Below are 19,630 nucleotides of genomic sequence, written 5' to 3'. Positions count from 1 at the left end.
ACATCAGAGATGCCGGTTCAATCCCTGCGTCGGGAAGATCCCCTGGAGGAGGGCATGGCAACCCACTCCAGTATTCTTGCCTGGAGAACCCCATGGACAGAGGAGCCTGGCGGGCTGCAGTCCCTAGGGTTGCAAAGAGTCGGACACGACTGAAGCGACACAGCACAGCACAGCACAGCCATAAAGATGAGGTCTAGACAACAGCATACTAATAGGAGTGATAAAAATGTTAGACTCCAGAGAGACCCCAAGTCTCTTGTGCCAAGTGAGGATACAAGAAGTCTGCCCCCTGAAACGGAGCCATCAGCCAACCATGTTGGCACCCTGATCTGAGACTTCCAACCTTCAGCACTGTGAAAAATAAAGTTCTGTTGCTTGTCCATTTTATGATATTCTGTTATTAACAGTCCCCATGGAATTAACCTAACATTTTCTATAGATCTCTTCTGAGCCAGGCATTGTATAGGCATTAAATTTAATAGTCAAATATAGTTTAAAAAATGGGAAAATCAGAGGGAAGTTGGAAAAACAGAAAAGCAAACAGCTATGATTTTTTTTTATACACCGGGTGCCAGGCACTACTCTAAAGTCCCTTATATTATCATTTAATTCTTCAGTAAGTTTCTCAGGTAGGTCTTCCTATGCCCATTTTACAAATTAAAAAACAGAAGTACAGGGACTTCCCTGGTGGTCCAGTGGTTAAGAGTACACCTTGCGATGCAGGGAATGCAGGTTCCATCCCTGGTCAGGGAACTAAGATCCCACATTCCAAGGGGCAACCAAGCCCCCAGGCTGCAACTAGAGGGAACAACGGGCTGAAACAGAAGTCCCATGTGCTGCAACTGAGACCCGACACAGACTAAATAAATAACTAAATATTAAAAAAATAACAAACACTGGAAGTATAGTAAGATTATGTAACTTGCTCAAGGTGACGCAGCTAAAAAAGAAAAGGTCCAGCTTCATATCCAAAGATGTCTAATGCCCTAGACCCAGCTTCAGGCTGCTCAACTACATTGCCTCTTTGACTCATCTGTAAAATGTCACCTCTACACATGGACAAGAGAAACCACAGTGTCAGTCCAGACAGCAGAGCTAGGTCCAGTGGGTTCCCTTGGCTATGTTCTACCTCATTCCTAGCCTTGAGTTTCATTCCTAGCCTTAAGAGGTTTGGTTTGTGCCTTTCTATGGCCCCTTTAGATTCTTGTCTTATGTTATTGTAATTATTTTCTGAACTTTGCCAACAGGGTATTAAGTTTCTTTATGACAAGCATTTTATTCTTTTTTCTTTAATCTGATGGAACACTCAGCACAGTGCCTTGAACATAGACCTCTGATTACTTTCTAACAACATACTAACTGGCAGTGCCCTGGGTTGTCTCATGGAGCAAAAGGCTGTCTTGTGACTGGACTAGCTCGGAGATACAGATGGGATTCTGCCCTGGGAGAATATTGGAGAAAAGGGACCTCTTAGACACTTTCTTTAATGACAAAGTAAAAGTGAACATATTCATTACTACTCATTAAATATTATTTTTTAAAAACCAGCAAAATTTAGCATTACTTTAACTTTAAATATGATGGTTACATATTAACATATAAAGAAGTTCTATTTCTTTATAATGCTTTATTTACTTGTACTAAATTAGGATGTGTTTTATCTGTGATTAGCCATTATTTATTCCTTCTCTTTTCCAAGAAAATCAGTAGTCTGCAATAGAGGAGGAAGAAAAGAAAATGCCTGTCTAATTTGAGAGAACTGAATAGTAGGGGTTTTTTGTTTGCTTGTTTTATTTTGTTTAATTTTAAATGGTAGTCATAAAGTAGAGATAAGCTGTCCAAGAAAAACTGGGGTGTGTTTTTTTACTTGTGTGCCTAATTACCAAAAAAAGAGTGTTTGCTTTTCAAAGAAAGTGAAAGAATGGAAAATGTGGGTTTACTATAATAGTATAACATCAAGAATGCTTAAAAAAAAAGTCAGTCATTGTTCTTTGTGCACAAAAACAATGGTGCTTAACAGCACCATTGATTCCTAAATCAAATTTCCAGCTGCCAACCCTTGAGTGGAAGATTGCTTAACACAGAGGGTCTGTGTTGTGGCATGCCACTTACTTCCCAGGCACTGTACCCACTGGCAGCAGAGTTATATGACTATCAAACACTGGGATCCAACATTTGGTGGCTAATACCACAGTAAAATGATGAACCAAGCCTTTTAGTTGTTAGAGAACAATGGTCATAAAAAGCAAAATCAATATTCTTCACATATGAAGAGCTGGCATTACTTAGGGCCTCTGATCACTGCTTGTTCTGCCCTCTGGTTGCTTTGGTCTGGGGAGTCAGATTGGATTGGATGAAAGCTTGGGTGATCACAGAGCCCCGAAGAGTACTCCAGACTTGCAGGGGAGAACCAGGACTACGTATTCCACAGTGACAGGTCTAGTCATGAGGAGAGAAGTCCTTGGAAAAGCTCCTCGGCTTCTGTCATTTTTGCCACTTTGGGAAACTGCCAAACCAGCTTACTTGACATTCAGTCACACGTACAGAATGTGTAGGTGAAGAAAGCGAGAAGGTACTAGAATGTGTCAACCTTGAGGGCCTCCAAAGCTCACAGAATTAGCAAAGGCAACAATGAAAAACAAAACTAGAATTTCGGTTTTATTGTAATAGAGTAATAGCATTGAAAATGGGAGGATAGCCTTTGTGTTTTTCCCAAGAGCATATTAATTGTAACCTTAAGAAAATTTCTGAACTATTGCAGGCAAGTTTTTCAGTTGGTCAGTGCTGCTTCAGCAACAGTCCTTCCAATGAATATTGAGGGTTGATTTCCTTTAGGATTGGCTGGTTTGATCTCCTTGCTGTCCAAGGAACTCTCAAGAGTCTTCTCTAGGATCATACTTCAAAACCATCAATTCTTTGGCGTTCAGCCTTCCTTTTTAGTCCAGCTATCGCCAGATGAACTCCTGCTTATCCTTTAAGAATAATGCAAGCATAATTTTTCCTGTGGAAATTTCTGTGGCTTTTCCTTTTAGGCAAAACTGCCTTCTTTGTGCACCACCTGTGCCTGTGCCTACCTCAGTGGATTCAATATTTATTGAATCGCCAACTTAGGTGAACCAGCTACAATAGTAGAAAACAGTCTAAGAATATAACTGTTAGATATTATGGCAGGCAGTCACTAAAACAGCCTCCAATAATCCTGCCTCCTAGTATTCACACCCTTATATTACCCTTCCCCCTTAACTTGTTTCTATGAATAGAATTTGGCAAAAGTGATGAGATGTTAGCTCTGAGATTTGGTTGTAAGAGACTGGGACCATCTCTCATTTACTTACTTTCAGAGACAAGTTAGTTGCCATGTTGTAAGTGACCTTATAGGGAAGCCTACATTTTAAGATAACATTGTCCCAGCTAACAGCTAGGGACCAGAAGCCACGTGAGTGATCTTGGAAGAAGATTCCCCAGCTCTCCCAACCCCCTTCTGTTAAACCTTTATATGACTGCAGTCTGAGACCCAGAGGTCAATAAATTGTCAAGTTCCTATAGCTAACAAATAGCAAAGCCAAAATTCCTGTCTCTCTTCTACCTCTTGATTCAATTCTCTGCTGTCTTCCCTGTGTCTTTAGTCTCCTCTTCTCTTCCCACTTTCTGTCCTCTGCCTTGGATAATTTATTCATTCCTAGAGAATTATTTGACAGGTATATGCCTATGACTCCAACATTGTTGTCACTAGTTTTGATCTGTCATTAAAAATGCATCTATGAATGGTCAACTGCCTCTAGGACACCTTTTCTAGGATATCCTCTGTTATCTCAAACTCAAGATTTCCTTATCTGTAAAACATGAAACTTAGTTGTTCCATGTGGCTAACTGCAAAGTCTTACTTAGCTGTAAGATTCAAATGAATCTAGGTCCCAAACTAAATTAATCACCATCCATTCCATCCCACTAAACGGATCCTCCTCTTTCATGTCTCCCCTGCCCATGCTTGAAAACTTTCAGTTCCTTCTTTTCTTTATTTCTCCCATATATAAAACAAGTTCTGTTCATCTTTATTTTGAAATTATCATGTTTTCCTCTTCATATTAGATAACTGCAAAATCCGCGGCAAATCTAATTTTTCCTGTCCCAATCCACTTAGTGTAGCTATTTCTTATACTGAGTGAGTGAGTGCTCAGTCGTATCTGACTCTTTGTGACCCCATGGACTGTAGCCCACCAGGATCCTCTGTTCATGGGATTTTCCAGGCAAGAATACTAGAGTGGGTTGCCATTTCTTACGCCAGGGGATCTTTCCAACCCAAGGATCAAACCCACTCCTCTTGCAGCCCCTGCATTGGCAGGTGGACTCTTTACCACTGTGCCATCTGGGAAGTCCATTTGATGTACTAATCTTCCTTAGATGCTGTTTTCATGGTAAAAAAAACTCATAATGAAACTTTATTACCAATCCTGTCTTGACTCCTCTGCTGGCTTATAAAGCTCTTCAGAATCTAGCCCCACCCTTGAGAGCCAGTGTCTAATCCCCCACACAAACCTGCAACTTCAGTCTGTCTGGTTTGCTCATGGGCCCTCAAGAGTTATCCACTCTGGTGTCTGCCTCTGGGACTTTGTACTGTTGTTTTATTGTCTACCCAAATTGTACTGTCCCAGCTGAAGTCCAATATCCTGTTTGGATCCCAGGAGACCTGTTTCACTGTTACTAAACTTAACATCACAGGTCTTGCTGGGCCTTAAAGGCCTATTCCTCATTGAACTATGCTATTCCCATACCACATAAATGCCAGAATGTTAATGCCTCCTGTCACCCATCTTATCCTGCGCACTGGTCTCCAGGCTGCCTGGTGCCTTCCCACACTCATTCCCCAGCTGCTCCTTTCCTTCTCACATTTTTCTATTTTCTCTAGAACCTCCACTTCATGCTAAACAAATCCTTCCACATCCCCAGTCTGCCTCCCATTCCTGCCTTGACTGAACCCTTATAAGAACTTATAAGAACATAGCCTCCCTTGCCTCAGTCTTGAATGGAGAGGTGTTTACCAAGCCTCACATACTTCTGGGTTGGGAGGTGGGATTTCCTGGCTCACCAATATTACTGCCAGACTAAAGAAGAGATGAAGCCAGCTGGCCCACCCATACCCCTACCCATGTATCACATAACACCTTCCTGCCACTCCCACAATGATTTTTTTTTAAAAAGGGACTTAGGTCATTGTCCTCTTTTCCTGAATTATAGTTCCTGTATCATAGCTTTTCAAAAAGCTTTCAGTATTCTCTTTAAAAAGATACCATTGACATAATAATAAAATTCCCCTATAATCCCAGCTGTCCCCACCACACTCCTGTGATGACCACCATCCCTAGCTGGATGTGTATCCTTCTGAAGTTGCAGTCTTTTTTTTTTTGGCTGTGCTGGGTCTTTGTTGCTGCGTGGGCTTCCTCTCGTTGTGGTGAACGGGGGCTACTCTTTAGCTTCTTGTTGCCATGGCGTCTCTTGTTGTGGGGCACAGGCTCCAGGGAGCGAGGGCTTTAGTAGTTGTGGCACACGGGTTTAGTAGTCGCGAGCTCTAGAGCACAGGCTCGATGGTTGTGACACATGGGCTTAAGTTGCTCTGCAGCATGTGGAATCTTTCCAGATCAGGGATGGAACCCATGTCTCTTTCATCGGCAGCTGGGTTCTTTACCACTGAGCCACCAGGAAAGCTCCTGAAGTTGCCGTCTTGAATTACCTTGTGAAGTCAGTGTCTTTATAGATAAGCTTTGGATCACCTTGGCCATTTTTACTGCTTAACTCCAGGGGCCCTCACCAGCTCTAAACTATACAGTATATATAGCCTTTAATCCCAACATTCCTCCCTCTGATCACAGCCTCCTCTACCTTCCAGCTGCCTCATGCCACACACATACCTGCTCTTCAGATATAATTGCCCAATCTTTTTTTTTTTAAATTGAGCTCAAATTCACATAGGATATAATTAACCATTTTAAAGTATAAATTTCGTGACATTTAGTACATTCAAAATGCTGTGTAAATACTACCCAAAGCAATCTGCAGATTCAAATGTAATTGCTATTAGTCTCATGACTTTTTTATTGACAAAAATAGAAAAATCCATCCTAAAATTCCCATGGAATCTCAAGAGAATAGCAAAAAAAAACCCCAAAAAACCTTGAAAAAGAACAAAATTGAAGGACTCACACTTCTGGATTTCAAAACTTAACTACAAAGTTGCAATAATCAAAACAATATGGTTCTGGCATAGGACAGACATACAGAGCAGTGGAAGAGAATAGAGAGCCCGGAAAGAATGATTTTTAACAAAGGTGCCAAGACCATTCAATGAGAAAAGGACAGTCTCTTTAACAAATGGTGCTAAGAAAACTGTACATCTACACACAAAAGAATGCAGTTGGACCTTACTTTATCCCATAGACAAAAATTAGCTCAAGGGCTCTCCACTAGGATGCCGGGGGGAAAGAAGGCTGAGGAGCAAAAGATAGACCAGGCCCCTGCTGTCGTGAAGAATCAGGAGGCTGAGAAAGTGAACTGGACATCCAGCCCCAAAGGGACCTCACCTGCTTCATAAAGTGACCCTGCTACATTCTGCTGCAGTGACATGTAGTACCTTATATAAGCGGCTGAGAGTGCCTCCTGTGATTAATTCAATTCAGCCAGGTCTTGGACAGCCAGACAGCTAGTTAAGCTAGTCCACAAGTGCAGACCAGAGACGAAGTAAGAGAGGAAGCATAAGTTGCTGGCCTGAGCCGAGACAAAAACTGCAGGCCAAGGGGACGTCCCCACTAAGAGCCACCTATCTTTTGAGCAGGCTTTGATACTGTCCCCACCTTGGAGGAGAGCAAGAAGGCTCAGCTGGTGGTGGTTGCCCATGACATGGATCCCATTGAACTGGTGGGTTTCCTGCCTGCCCTGTGTTGTAAGATGGGGGTTCCCTCCTGTATCATCAAGGAGAAGGACAGGCTGGGTAGGGTGTGTGGTCCACAGGAAGACCTGCACAGTTGCCTTCACACAAGTCAACTCGCAAGACAAGGGCACTCTGGCTAAGCTGGTGGAAGCCATCAGGACCAGTTATAATGACAGAAATGATGAGATCTGCCATCACTGGGGAGGCAACTTCCTTGGTCCAAAGTCAGTGGACATTGTGTTACTTTGTGTCATATCCAACTCTTTTGCAACCCCAGGGACTGTATCCCACCAGGCTTATCTATCCATGGGATTCTCCAGGCAAAGATACTAGAGTGTGTTGCCATTTCTTTCTCCAGGGGATCTTCCCATCCCAGGGATTGAACCCGCCTCTCCTATATTGCAGGAGGATTCTTTACCACTGAGCCACCAGGGAAGCCCATTGCCAAGCTGGAAAAGGCTACATAGAAGTAATAAAAATTCTCATTCAGTCAAAACAAACAAACAAAAATTAGTCAAATGGATCAAAGACCTGAATATAAAATTTAAAACTAAAAAAAGAAAAACTTAAAGAAAAATTAGGAAAAATCTTCATGGCAATGGATTTAGCAGTGGTTTCTTATATATGACAACAAAGAAACAGGAAAAAAAAATAAAAACACACAGACAAATTTGAAAATTAAAAACTTTTGTGCATCAAAAGACACTATCAACAGAATAAAAATTAACTCACAAAATGGTAGGAAATGTTTGCAGATTATATATCTAATAAAGGATTCATATCCAGAATTTACAGATAATATTTTAAAAGAAAAATCTTGTCATACTGTTTTTGTGAGCTAAAAGATGATTAAAATATAAATGTTTAACTCTCCTGTTATATACTTTTCTGTATATGTGTGTGTGTGTATGTTATAAAATATATAGAGGGAATTCCCTGGGGGTCCAGTGGTTGGAACTTGGCACAAGTGCCAAGTCCCTGGTTCAGTCCCTGGTTGGAGAAGTAAGATCCAGCAAGCATCATGGTACAGCCAAAAATCAACCAGTTAATTCAATTAATTAAATATGTATGTAGAGAAAGGCATATATAAGCTATATTATATACACACAGAGAGAGACTGTAAATTTCATGAGATTTGGTTAATCCTAAACATTTTCCCCATGGGTTTGGTGTATAGTCTTGTCCCACAGGAAAATTTCAATATATTAATTATTTTTAATTGAATGAAGGAGAGAAAAAGTACTCTATTTAATTCTTCCATTACCAGTAGTATTGTTTTTCTAAAAGTCAGAGGCAATCATGCCATTCCTTGCTCAGAATTCTTGCATGACTTCCATCCCAGTGCCTCCAGAGTTGAGTGTGGACTGGTTACCTAGTGGACAACCCCCCCTCATCTACTCTCGGCCATCCTCTCCACCTCACCCTCAGCACTGCATGAAGATGGAGAGAAGGTCTTTGGCCTCGGAACCCTTGGTAAAATAGCGGCAATAGACGCCACCTCAAGGACTGCTGAAAGGACTAAATGAGGCAACATCTGAAAATGTCTGGCATACGCTTGAGAACAGTCAGCTCATGCTGGCTTCTTTTTCTCCCTCCTGCACCCTGCTCTTCAGCCACATGAAAGCTTTTGCCCTCTCAAAACACACACGTAGTTTCACTCCTCCAATTATCCTTTCCCACTGCTTCACGTGTGTCCTCCTGACCTCTGCCACCTCACTCTGTAAAAATGTAATGAGTACTTCAAGACATACTTTAAACAGCACTTACTCAGGGAAAGTTTTCTGCCTCCCCGGTGTGTGTTCTTGCTCAATCGTGTCCAACTCTTTGTGACCCCATGGAGTGAAGCTCACCAGGCTCCTCTGTCCATGGGATTTCCCAGGCAAAAATACCGCAGTGGGTTGCCATTTCCTCCTCCGAGGGATCTTCCCAAGCCCAGGATCGAATCCATATCTCTTGCATCTCCTGCATTGGCAGGTAGATTCCTTACCACTGGGAAGATTCCTTGCCTGGGAAGCCCCTGGCTCCCCCAGGAGTTATAAAACTGCCAGAGAGGAGGAAAAGCTTAACTCTACCCTTCTAGGTTCTTCCGGCTGGTCTAAGAATGAGATTGACGTAAGACAGGAGAACAAGATAAAATAATATCTTAACTTGTACATATGGAAACCCCACATCCAGGAAAGGTTGAGACAGAAACACAGAATGAGGCATAAAGGAGCTGAGCAATGGAATAGGAACTTCCAAGGAGAGGAGGGAGTTTCCAGGATGATAAGAAGAGTACATGGCTGGGAATTAGTTGTCTACTCTGCCATATAGATAGGGCCACTTAGATAAAATTTATCTTGGTAATAATTCTTTTTCTGGGAAAAAATCCCCAATTTTAATTCTTCTAGGTTGTTAAGGGAGGGGCAATAGTTTCTCTTGAGCCTGCAAGGTCTCCATTGCCTTTAGTGCAAAATAATCCACGTCCCAAAGTAGCACACCTTAAAGAAAGGCTGTTATTAACCCCTACAATCCTTTTTTATGCTTCCATGTAATTTTGTAAGTTTCTTAAAAGTTTTTAAAGAGGCTTTCATAGACTGTCTTGTGTTACAGTTATTTGTGGCCATATCTTATGGACATATACATCTATCTTCGGAGCCCAAAGTGATATTAAGATGAATTGTTTTCTTGTTTTTTTGACTGTGCCATGTGGCTTGAGGAATTCTCTGCCCAGGGATTGAACCCAGGCTCTCGGCAGTGAAAGCATGGGTTCCTAACCACTGGACTGCCAGGGATTTCCCTTGAAATGATTTTGTTTTTTTGACCAGGAAATTTGGGTCTTATACTTCATAACCAAAATACATCATAATATCATCCCAAGTACAAGTCTCCCTATAAATAGTTCCTCTCTTTATGTGATAACATCCAGCCAGGCAATTTAGCACCCTTGCCACCCACAGCTCTCCGGAGCTGCATGAGATAACGTAAGATAATGTGACTTCTAGGGAGGTGGAGGTGGGGAAATGCACAGCTGATTGGACCTGGGATGGGACACACCTGAACCAGCAGAACAAACCCAGTCATTTGCTCAGAAATGACTTGTGTGGCCCAGGTTCTCTCTCAGAAGAGCCAGGCTAGTCCCTTTCTCCCTGAAGAACTTCAGTGTGTATTTTTAGTTGAATCTGGATCCTGGAGCTTAGTGGCCATGGTGGAGGTCCAGGGTGAACAGCAAAACGGTGAAGGGAAAATGGAGGAAGGTGAAAGCTGGTGCAGAAGCAGAGACAAAGAGACATAGGGAAGAGCTACCCTGCTTCTCAGGGCTCCTCAGTTCTCTGGCCAATTTGAATGAAGCTGAGCAATAGTTTGCTCTCTGTCCTTGGGGTCTGTGAGATCTCTGTGTACTCTTAGTGAAGTGGTGAAGTGAAGGTGTTAGTCATTCAGTTGTGTCCGACTCTTTGTGACCCCATGGAATTCTCCAGGCAAGAATACTGGAGTGGGTAGTCATTCCCTTCTCCAGGAGATCTTCCTGACCCAGGGATTGAACCCAGGTTGCCTGGTCTCTAGGCAATTCCTTACCATCTGAGCCACTTGGAAAGCCTGTATACTTTTAGTAAGTACCCCTTTTTACCTCGTTAGATGGATGCTTCTTACAGTCACCCACATCCTGGCTACAAGAAGGAAGTTGTTTTGCTGAACTAACTCCAGCCTGTAATGTGTCCAGTCACCTGAATTTATATCTATCTTTGACCCTCTCTTTTAGCTCATTATGACTTTGGGGAAATTTTATGCTCACTCTGTGTCTCCGTTTCTTTAACAGGTAAGATGTAATAACTTCATATCGTGTTTTACCACTTAACAAAAACTTTCTATACATTCTCTCATGTGAATTTTTTTAAAGTTCTTAGAATACAGACAAGGAAATTTTCTTCATGTTTTACAGATCTCTATCTACTCAGGTCATTGTCAACTTTACCTCAGATAATACAGATATTTTTTAAAAGGATAATAAATTGAAGATTGATGAATGAATACATTCTAGATCTCTTCTGTAAGAATACTTGATGAAAAAAAACTCCCAAGTCATTAGAGGCAATAGTGACTTCATATTCTACTTTTATGAGTCCTGCTTCAAAGTATACTGATACTGAGTTCAGTAGTTGGACTGCTAGATTGAAGGCTTATGGTTGTGCTGAAGTGCTCTATTTCTTAAAATGTGTGTAATATTCCTACCTGTGGCACGTGCTTCATGAAGGATTCGTTACCATCTGGAAATTTAATTTCGAGGCTATAGGCTTCAGACCTTACCTGGACCCATGAACAATACCTGGTACTTTCCCACTTTAAAAATATGCTATTACGGGTCACAAAGAACCTTCAGTACTAGGATGATGCCACATGGTCCTGTTCCCCAGAACTTCCTCACGGGATCCCCGAGGCCACAGATACAGCCTGACCAGGTCCCACCACAGACAAGCTTCTTGCTCTCCATACTCCCCGCCAAGGCTGCCTGTCAGGCTGGTTCTGCTCAGAGGTCTCTCAGCCCCCATGTGGCTTAGGCGAAGCCGACCATGATGCTCCTCAGAGCTGCCTGCACTGTTCCACTCAGAGCCCTGCTGAGTCACCACCCTCTCCTTCCAGCTGCCACCACCAGACCACATGGCTTCTTTCTCAATTCAGCCCCAAAGAGAAGAGAACGTTATGCAAACTAGGTTCGAGCACAGAAAACCCAACACCCTTCCTCCCTCACACCAAAAAGCACACTGAGGGCTCTTTATGTAATACAGGGATTAACCAACACAGCATGTTGTAATTGCACCCACCTGAAAAAGACATTACTTTGCCAACAAAGGTTCGTCTAGTCAAGGCTATGGTTTTCCCTGTGGTCACGTATGGATGTGAGAGTTGGACTGTGAAGAAGGCTGAGTGCCGAAGAATTGATGCTTTTGAACTGTGGTGTTGGAGAAGACTCTTGAGAGTCCCTTGGACTGCAAGGAGATCCAAGCAGTCCATTCTGAAGGAGATCAGCCCTGGGATTTCTTTGGAAGGAATGATGCTAAAGCTGAAACTCCAGTACTTTGGCCACCTCATGCGAAGAGTTGACTCATTGGAAAAGACTCTGATGCTGGGAGGGATTGGGGGCAAGAGGAGAAGGGGACAAAAGAGGATGAGATGGCTGGATGGCATCACTGACTCGATGGACATGAGTCTGAGTGAACTCTGGGAGTTGGTGATGGACAGGGAGGCCTGGTGTGCTGCAATTCATGGGGTTGCAAAGAGTTGGACACAACTGAGCGACTGATCTGATCTGAAAAAGAGAGGGAAGGAGAAACCAGTTTGGAGTTGGTTCACAGCTGAAATGGCTGACCCTCGGTGGGACCTGTTCAATATGGTTCCAAAGAAACACCAAGTGTGAGGATTGGAAGAGATCCTAACTTTCTGCTCTTTTGCTATAATAATAACTCCCTTTAAAGTGATGTGTAACAATGTTAGTAACACTGACATATACCATGTTAATTCCTTTATGAACATTCTTCATATATTAGCCTTTAACATAGTGTCTGTCACAAATGTGTTCAATGAATGACAGCTATAGAAGTAGTAGTAGTAGTATACTATGTTATTATATTGTGTATATATTATTATTGCAGTACCCGTAGTAGTGTCTTCAGTTCAGTTCAATCGCTCAGTCGTGTCCGACTCTTTGTGACCCCATGAATCTCAGCACTCCAGGCCTCCCTGTCCATCACCAACTCCTGGAGTTCACTCAGACTCACGTCCATCGAGTCAGTGATGCCATCCAGCCATCTCATCCTCTGTCGTCCCCTTTTCCTCCTGCCCCCAACCCCTCCCAGCATCAGAGTCTTTTCCAATGAGTCAGCTCTTCACATGAGGTGGCCAAAGTACTGGAGTTTCAGCTTTAGCATCATTCCTTCCAAAGAAATCCCAGGGCTGATCTCCTTCAGAATGGACTGCTTGGATCTCCTTGCAGTCCAAGGGACTCTCAAGAGTCTTCTCCAACACCACAGTTCAAAAGCATCAATTCTTCGGCGCTCAGTCTTCTTCACAGTCCAACTCTCACATCCATACATGACCACTGGGAAAACCATAGCCTTGACTAGACAGACCTTTGTTGGCAAAGTAATGTCTCTGCTTTTGAATATGCTATCTAGGTTGGTCATAACTTTTCTTCCAAGGAGTGAGCGTCTTTTAATTTCATGGCTGCAGTCACCATCTGCAGTGATTTTGGAGCCCCCAAAAAGAAAGTCTGACACTGTTTCCACTGTTTCCCCATCTATTTGCCATGAAATGATGGGACCAGATGCCGTGATCTTTGTTTTCTGAATGTTGAGCTTTAGGCTAACTTTTTCACTCTCCACTTTCCCTTTCATCAAGAGGCTTTTGAGTTCCTCTTCACTTTCTGCCATAAGGGTGGTGTCATCTGCGTATCTGAGGTTATTGAGATTTCCCCCGGTGATTTTGATTCCAGCTTGTGCTTCTTCCAGCCCAGTGTTTCTCATGATGTACTCTGCATATAAGTTAAATAAACAGGGTGACAATATACAGCCTTGATGTATTGTTTTTCCTATTTGGAACCAGTCTGTTGTTCCATGTCCAGTTCTAACTGTTGTTTCCTGACCTGCATACAGGTTTCTCAAGAGGCAGGTCAGGTGGTCTGGTATTCCCATCTCTTGAAGAATTTCCCACAGTTTATTGTGATCCACACAGTCAAAGGCTTTGGCATAGTCAATAAAGCAGAAATAGTTGGTTTTCTGGAACTCTCTTGCTTTTTCAATGATCCAGCAGATGTTGGCAATTTGATCTCTGGTTCCTCTGCCTTTTCTAAAACCAGCTTGAACATCTGGAAGTTCACGGTTCACGTATTGCTGAAGCCTGGCTTGGAGAATTTTGAGCATTACTTTACTAGCGTGTGAGATGAGTGCAATTGTACAGTAGTTTGAGCATTCTTTGGCATTGTAGTGTCTTGCTGCTGCTAAGTCGCTTCAGTCGTGTCCGACTCTGTGCGACCCCGTAGACGGCAGCCCACCAGGCCCTGCCGTCCCTGGGATTCTCCAGGCAAGAACACTGGAGTGGGTTGCCACTTCCTCCTCCAATGCAGCAAAGTGAAAAGTGAAAGTGAAGTCATTCAGTCGTGTCCGACTCTTAGCGACCCCATGGACTGCAGCCTACCAGTCTCCTCCATCCATGGGATTTTCCAGGCAAGAGTACTGGAGTGGGTTGCCTTTGACTTGTCCGTTGTAGTGTCTTACCCATCCCCAAATCTTGGCTGCGCCTGCACATCCATCAGTCATTCCTTCAGGAAACATCTACTGAGCACGTACTGCTTACCAAGCCATGTGTTAGGCCCTGAGCACACCCAGAAGAATAGGCCCAGGCTCTTTCTGGCATGGGTTCCAATCTTCCTTAAGCGTTATCTCTCTGGGTGATGTTCGGCATGCTCCTTAAGCTTTCTGAGATTAGGTTTATTCAACTGTTAAATGAGTACAATAATTTCCGTGTCATAGGATTCTTGATGGGATTAGAGGCACATGCAAAAGGCTTAGCTCAGCATATTACTCATAGAAAGAGCAGCTCTTAATATAATCTTAGCATCACTTAATATGGAATTTTTATATATCACTCTTAAGCATACTAGGAGAGAATTCCTCTTCAGGCTCACACAGAGATCAGTAGTAGGACCTGGGATTCAAACCTGCAGGCCACGTAACAGGTCCATGCCATTCTGAGTTTGAAATTAGGATTTTCTCTGAGACACCCTGGTGTCTCTAGATTCCACACGTCTCCTGGACAGATGAACCACTGATATACATGGAAAGGAGATTTTTAAAAATAGAGGACTCTTAATTCACGCGTAAATTCAAATTTTTTAGAACTCTTCAGACACCTGGAGTGACATGAAGTTAAATACAACAGAGTCCCTGTTCCGTGATGTTTCTAATGAAAATGTAGGAACTGTGAAGCTGCAGAGCCAAACAAATCTCAAAAACCCTCCAGAAAAGAAATTTTTCCCTGTTGATCACCATCCAGAGCTAACATTTTTAGAAACTTTGAACAGAATCAATGGCAAGGGTGCAGCCCTTGCTCCTACCCACTCCCCCACCCCTCCACACTTAACCGTATCTTATCCTCTGAGGTCCTTAAAAAGTGATAGTGATAGTCACTCTTTGGGACCTCATGGACTGTAGCCTGCCAGGCTCCTCCATCCATGGGATTCTCCAGACAAGAATACTGGAGTGGGTAGCCATTCCCTTCTTCAGGGGATCTTCCTGACCCAGGGATTGAAACCAGGTCTCCTGCATTGCAGGCAGATTCTTAATGGTCTGAGCCACCAGGGGAGCCTTAAAGTCTGAGATCATTAAAGTCTTCAAATATGAATGATTTGCAGTCCCAGTGGAAAAACTAAAATCAAAACTGATTTGGGGAAAAACAGCAACTTGCTGACCTCTTGGTACTCATCCTTCAGAGCATTTGTGTATGCTTGTTTATTTTCTTAATGTCTCTTGGTTATATGTTTTTCTTGTTTTGGTTTCATATATGAAATGTCCCATCTGTGTATTCATTTTCTGGATTTATTCCCTAGAATTTTAAGTAAAAGATAGTTTAGAGCCACGTTTGTCAAGCTTTTTTTTTTTCCTATTCAATCCATAATAAGAAATATATTTTATATTTTAACCCAAATACATATGTATTTACAAATAGCTAAAAGTTTCGTGAACTAATATCCATACTATGAGGTATGCACTATGATTTTTTTTTATTCTCTTCTATCTTGTGTGTAAAAAATTGAATTAGAGGTCCAGGAGGAATGGGGAAGGGATGACTAGATGGCACACAGGACAGTTTTAGGGCAGTGAGGCTACGCTGTATGATATGGTAAGGATGGACACATGACACTTATGCACTTGTCCAAACCCATAGGATAACACAGTGAACCCTAACATAAGCAGTGGACTTTAGTTAATAATTGTGTTTCAGTAACTGTTCGTCAATTAACCAATGTCTCTTCTGTGAAATTTTTGTTAACCTAAAACTGCTCTAAAAGATGAAATTTTTAATTTCTATTAAAAATATCTTAAAAAAAAAGTTAGTTGTAACATAAAATTAATTTTACTACCTGTTAGTGGCTTATTCTCCACAATTTGAAAAATTGTGACCTATAGGAAGTGCCCTGGCCTTCTAACCAGCTCTGTTGCACCATGGATCCTCGCCTTAGACAAGACACATGATATTGTGTCTTAACTTACTCATCTGAAAAATGGGGGTCTTGATCATAAAAATGTCAAGATCCTTTCTAGCTTCCAAATGTAAGTATACATTCTAAGAATCTTAGAATGAAAAAAAAAAATTAAGCATGAATTGTAAATTATGTATGACTTAGCGACTGTACATTATTTATGCCCACCTTATTTTTATAGGCATCTCATGGGAACTCTTATGTTGTCTCTTTAAATAAATAAATGAAAAGTAATGGTTCCCAAACAAACTATATAATTACAGTTTCCTCTAGGCTCCTGATTCAAGATCCTTATGGAAGAAGCAAATGAAGAGCATTTAGAAAAGATGAAATAGTATTTGTGGTGTGGGCGTTCATCTGCTGTACTGCCAGGGCCTGGCTGCAGCTTACCTGATCACAGCTCTCATTGGCCCCATTCAGTGTTTGCTGGGAGCCGATGATGCCAGGCCCTATGCTGGGGTGAGGAAAGTGCTTTCCCACCTCTTGTAGCTTGGGTCAGGAAATGGAAATCCGACTGTTTGCAACCCCGTGGACTGTAGCCTACCAGGCTCCTCCGTCCATGGGATTTTCCAGGCAAGAATACTAGAGTGGGTTGCCATTTCCTTCTCCAGGAGATCTTCTCGACCCAGGGATTGAACCCAGGTCTCCCTCATTGAAGGCAGACGCTTTACCATCTGAGCCATCAGGGAAATCAAAATGGAAATCAGGCTACCTCATTTCCAGATCTTTCTTGCTTTCCCTACCCCAGAACCCCTATGGCAAAGGCAGCAATCTGGGGAAAATGCATGAAAGCTCTGGTTCAGGCTGACCTGCAGTGAATCTCAGTGTCCAGTGTTTCTTGACAGCTCTTGAACCTTAGGGAAGTTATCCAATCACTCTTTCAGCTTTTAGCTTGATTGCATGGCAAATAGAGCATCCTAGTTCAGTGGTCCCCAGCCTTTTTGGCACCAGGGATCAGTTTGCTGGAAGGCAGTATTTTCACGGATGGAGTGGGGGGTGGTTTCGAGATGATTCCAGCACATTACACTTATTGTGCACTTTAATTTTATTATTACTTTATGATATGTAAGAAGCTTGTCCACCACGCACCTCCCGCTGTGCAGCCTGACTCCTAACAGGCTCTGGACCAGACTTGTCCATGGTCCTGGGTTGGGGACCCTGATCTAGGTTATTTAATGCATGTCTATAATTTGTAGGCCATGTGCTAACCAGTCTACATAAATATTGCCAAATCTCACAACCACCTTGAAAGGCTGGGTTTTCCTTGGTATCCCTTGAGCCTCTCCATGAAGCAGCAACATGAGCTTGGATTCTAGGTCTATTTCCCCCAAGATCAAGGAAAACCCAGCCTGACAGTGAGGTGTGGGGATGGCGGAGGGGGAGGAGCGGTTGCTTTAACAACCATCACAGAAGTCCCTGGGAGTAGTTACCAGGGTGAGGGTACCAGCCCAGGGAATACCCAGGAAAGACCAGCCCCCAGCAGGCAGGGGGCCACCCCTACTGGTGTCTGGAGTCCAGCGATCCCACTGACTGGAGGTGGTGAGCCAAGCCCGTGTCGGGCCTCACTGATGCATGGCTGGGCTGAAGAAAGAACTCATTGAATTGTTCATGGAAAAGAGTGGTGCCTGAGAGGCCAGAGCAGGAGAATGAGGCCGCCTCAAGCACAGGGCTTGGCAGGACACCAGGCTGAAAGGTACAGCGATGGCCTCTCAGAATCGGTTCTCGGAGCAGGGTTTTGCGTCACAAGCTGGCTGGCGGCTCCAGGGAAAGATGTACACTCGCAGGTTTTGTCTGCGAATTTGAAGTTCAGTGCTGCTGGACGAGTCAGAGGGTGTCTGAACTTCGGCTCCACCTCCGTGTGAGAGGGGAGACCTGGACCAGCTTGAGCTGCCTGGAGCTGGAGGAGTCAGGCTATGTTAGGGCTTTGTCAGCAGGCCCCGGCTCCTTGCTTCCTCAAATCTACCTGCGTAGTCCGGAGCCAGAGTCCTTGGTGGCTGGATAACTTGGGCCTAATTCTGGCTTGCCAGCTAGGCCAACAAGGTGGCAATGATAAAAACAGTATTAACTGTGTGCAAACACTGCCCTAAAATATTTTGTGTCTATCTCCCTCTTTGAAGCAACTCCAGGTGCTAATATTATTAACCCCCCATCTACATGAGGAGATCAAACCAGTCAATCCTAAAGGAAATCAATCCTGAATATTCACTGGAAGGACTGACACTGAAGCTGAAGGTCCAATTCTTTGGCCACCTGATGTGAAGAATGGACTCATTGGAAAAGACCCTGATGCTGGAAAAGATTGAAGGCAGGAGGAGAAGAGGTTGACAGAGGATGAGAGGGTTGGATGGCATCTCTGACTCGATGGACATGAGTTTGAGCAAGCTCCAAGAGAAAGTGAAAGACAGGAAAGCCTGGTGTGCTGCAGTCCATGGGGTCACAAAGAGTGGGACATGACTGAGCAACTGAACAACAGATGAGGAGCCTGAAGCAGGGGATAGTTAGGTAGTTTGCCTAAGGTCCACACTGCCAAGTACTGATGGAGTCAGGATTGGAACCTGGCTAAGTGACTGCAGAACTTCACCTTGGGCCATTATCTTACCCTGTCTCTGATTCATGAATTGTAAAATGGGCTAAACAGGGTGTGGTGATAGTCAATTTGGGATAATCCGTTAGCAGCGTGGGCACAGTGCCTGCAGGGAAAACAATGTGAGCTGCTGTTGGTGTGATTCATCATGGCCCTCTGCAGTCTTGTTACTCTTTCTGTTTCTTCTCAGATAATGGTTATTTATTTATGGCTGTGCTGGGTCTTCATTGCTGTGCACCGGCTCTCTCTAACTGTGGCGAGAGGGGGCTATTCTCTAGTTGCAGCACGCAGGCTTCTTATCACGGTGGCTTCTCTTGTGGAGCAGGGTCTCTAGAGCTTGCGGGCTTCAGTGGTTGTGGCCCACAAGCTGGATTGCTCCTCAGCACATGCGGTCCTCCCGAGCCAGGGATTGGACTGGGGTCTCCTGCATTGCAAGGTGGATTCTTAACCACTGGACCACCAGGGAAGCCCCTCAGATAATTCTTTTTTCAAATACTTTTTTGATTGAGCTTCATGAGCCTTTCAGTTTCTTGGGTTGGGACACGTTGTCTATTTGGCATATGTGGAGGGGCCAGGCAGCAAACTTCAAAAACCCTGTGGGATAAGTGGGGATTCTGTCCCCACCTGAACAATATTCCAAGAATCCTTCAAGGATTGAAGTTGAAGTTTGGTCCTCTGAGCAAAAATTTTGGAGAAGTTCTTCTATGCCCTTGTTGTTGTTCAGTCGCTAAGTCATGTTTGCGACCCCACAGGCTGAGGCATGCCAGGCTTCCCTGCCCTTCACTATCTCCCTGAGTTTGCTCAAGCTCCTGTCCATTGAGTTGGTGATGCCATCCAGTCACCTCATCCTCTGTCACCCCCTTCTCCTGCCCTCAATCTTTCCCAGCATCAG

At 43.5% G+C, this 19,630-nt stretch overlaps 1 pseudogene; it reads left to right on the top strand.

Moving 5' to 3' along the window:
- Positions 1-6,463: 6,463 nt before the first annotated feature.
- LOC129626916 (60S ribosomal protein L7a-like) lies at positions 6,464-10,722 on the top strand (annotated as a pseudogene).
- The last annotated feature ends 8,908 nt before the right edge of the window (positions 10,723-19,630 follow it).

Source organism: Bubalus kerabau, chromosome 14, assembly GCF_029407905.1.
Source record: "Bubalus kerabau isolate K-KA32 ecotype Philippines breed swamp buffalo chromosome 14, PCC_UOA_SB_1v2, whole genome shotgun sequence".
NCBI classification, from domain to species: domain Eukaryota; kingdom Metazoa; phylum Chordata; class Mammalia; order Artiodactyla; family Bovidae; genus Bubalus; species Bubalus kerabau.
This window is presented reverse-complemented; position numbering and strand designations above follow the sequence as displayed.